At 33.4% G+C, this 3,228-nt stretch overlaps 1 protein-coding gene across 1 annotated transcript in view; it reads right to left on the bottom strand.

Moving 5' to 3' along the window:
• LOC106880281 (tyrosyl-DNA phosphodiesterase 1) overlaps positions 1 to 3,228 on the bottom strand; it is a 337,910-nt gene that overhangs the window by 25,053 nt on the left and 309,629 nt on the right. The window lies entirely within an intron of this gene.

Below are 3,228 nucleotides of genomic sequence, written 5' to 3'. Positions count from 1 at the left end.
CTGTTTGTCCCCTCCCCCATTGCTTGACAACCAATGTTGGTGTGTTTACATCCTTGTTACTTAGCAATGCAGCAAAAGAAACTGATAGAATAAGTACTAGGCATACAAAGAATAAGTCCTGGGGTCAATTTGTTCAACTATAAGAATCCTTTAAGGTGGTGCTCCAGTATGGCTGCAGTCAAATGACTGAAACAAGTAAAAGAATAAAAGAATATATATATATATATATATATATACATATACCTTTTACTTGTTTGAATCCTTAGACTGTGACCATGCTGGAGCATTTTAGTTGAACAAATTGACCCCAGGACTTATTTTTTTGAAGCCTGGTACTGATTCCATTGGTGTCTTTTGCTGAACCATTAAGTTACAAGGGCATAAACAAATCAAAATTAGCCGTGAAGAAGTGTGGGGGAGGTGGACACACACACACCTATATATATATATGTATGTATGTATATAAGCATATACAAATACAAATACATATACATACCTATATACACATACTTACAGATATACATAAATTCTACATACACACACATATATATGTGTATATATATATATATATATATATATATATATATATATACATATAAACACACACATATACATATATATATGCATACACGTATATCACCAGGTAGGTGGCAGACTCACTGATGTATTACACAAATATTTGCAGTATTTGGTTATATTCTGGGTCAAATCTGCCACCACGACCACCACTACCAGGTCAATTTTACCTTCCTTCCTTCCAAGGATCGATAAATTAAGTACCAGTCAAAATACCAGTGTCAATATAACAGACTGAAGCTTGTACCATATAACCACAGTCCAATTGTTAAAAGCAGTAAAAGAATAAAAGAACATCGTTAGATTTTGCGTAGTTACCACGGAGAAAGAACTAATCTATGGGTGCAAGGGAGACAATTTTGCATCACATTAGTGATGGCAGTAAAACATTGATCAATAGCTCACTATTACCAATAACCTATTATTAGTGTAGTAGGATCGTTTTTCCAATTTCGTGCTTTTTCGTGTGTAATGAGAGAAGTGATTTCTCATCGCTATTAAGAAATATCAGCAGAGATAAACATTACGAAATTGTCATTTCACAGAAAAAGGTGAAAAATATTGTGCTTTGTGAACTGGAAATAGTTGCTCACATTTTTCTAAATATCAAAAGTTCTACCACCAATCATTTTCCTTAGTATTTCCTCAATCTAAATTAGTGACTCTCGACTAGAGTCCATATGACCCTTGAAGGTCCACAAAAGATTTTATTGCTAAAATTTATGTCCAATAAACTGGTTATACTTCTACAATTCACAAAATATTTAAAACATTTTTATACAAGTGTAGCCGTGTGGTAAGAAGCTTGTTTTTCAACCACATGGTTCTGATTTCAATCCCACTGCATGGCACCTTGGACAAATGTCTTCTATTAGATCCACGGGCTGATTAAAGCCTTGTCAGTGGATTTGGTAGACAGAAACTGAAAGAAGCCTGTCGTGTATGTGCGTGTGTATATATATATATATATATATATATATATATATATAAAATTCAGTTGAATTAGGTACTTAAATTGAGGCACCTAGCCAGTTCGATATAGTCCACACAGCTCCAAGCTAGGTGAACAGAATGTTAATAAGTAACAAGGAGGTACAGGTCTCAATACGTTATAGCCATTTTAAGTGGCTCCATTTAATTGATAAATGAAAACATTACATCAATTTGAAAACAAAACTGCTCTCTTCAAATGCAGATGACCATATAGATTTCAAACATAAAGGATAAACCATTTTTAACAAATTTACATCAATAATAGAAACTAAAATAATTACATTGTTTCCTTATGTTATATCAGTGACAGATTGAGTTTAGAAAATAATGCATATCTTATTAAGCCTACCATAATATAGAGTAGCAGAGGAAAAATAGTGGGAGTCAAGATAAAGGAGTGGTGACGTAGTTAGTTATATCCAGAAGATTTTATGCAGCATGAATGCCCATTTAGAATTAAATCCGCAGGGAGTTGTCAACTGTATTCTTGTTGATGGTGATAAATCAGTTAATGTCAGATAACTGATACCTGTACATCTTTGTCACTTATATATATATATATACATATATACATACATATATATATATATATACATATATACATACATATATATATATATATATACATATATACATACATATATATATATATATATACATATATACATACATATATATATGTATGTATGTATGTATGTATGTATGTATGTATGTATGTGCTTGTGTCTTTCTGTCTGTGTCTGTTCCCCCACTCCACCTACCCATCCACTTGACAACCAATGCTGGTGTGTTTACACAGCCGTAACTTAGTGGTTCGGCAAAAGACACTGATAGAATAAGTACTAGGCTTACAAGAATGTCTGGGATCAATATCTTTGACTAAAAACTGTTTAAGATGGTGCTCCACTATGGCCAGTCAAATGACTGAAACAAGTAAAAGAAAGTTAAAGAAAATTCCTAATAATATTTAATTATCATAAAATCTTTTAAACATCTAATGGCTATGAAGTTCCACCAAAGTAAAATGATCCCATAGGCAAAAAATGGTTGACAACTGCTAAACTAAACTCTTTCTTATCCTTCAACTTCTCTCTCTCACCTCATCTTCTCTCTTCACCTCACTTTCCACTTACCCCACTTCTCCTCCTCAGCCCATTCCTCTTTCCTTCTATCTCTCTTGTCCTTTCTCTCTCCTACCACTTCTTGTTCATGCACCATGGTTTTGTGTTTCTTATCAAGTGCAGACAGTTTTTCTAACTTAGAGGATGTAAAATTTTACACTCTTTTTAATTCTTCTCCCATCAACATTTCTGAGAAAGGGATCTGTCTGAAACTATTGGATTTTCCACTTTCCACAGCAAGTTCACTGCCCATTTTTTTGTTTTTTTTTTGTTTTGTCAATTTTACTAAACAATATAAGTTTTGTCAATAGAGACCAACAGCAGTCTCTTCAGAGCCTATTTGCTCACATGTTTTACATATTCTTTTACTTGTTTCAGTCATTTGACTGTGGCCATGCTGGAGCACCACCTTTAGTCGAACAAATCAACCCTTGGACTTATTCTTTGTAAGCTAGGTGATAGGAACATAAACACACCAACATTGGTTGTCAACAAATGGTGGGGAGACAAAGACACAAATAACAAATACATACAAATA

This window comes from Octopus bimaculoides, chromosome 6 (assembly GCF_001194135.2).
Source record: "Octopus bimaculoides isolate UCB-OBI-ISO-001 chromosome 6, ASM119413v2, whole genome shotgun sequence".
Lineage (NCBI taxonomy): Eukaryota > Metazoa > Mollusca > Cephalopoda > Octopoda > Octopodidae > Octopus > Octopus bimaculoides.
Note: the sequence above shows the minus strand (reverse complement) of the source record. Positions and strands in the feature narration are given on the sequence as shown.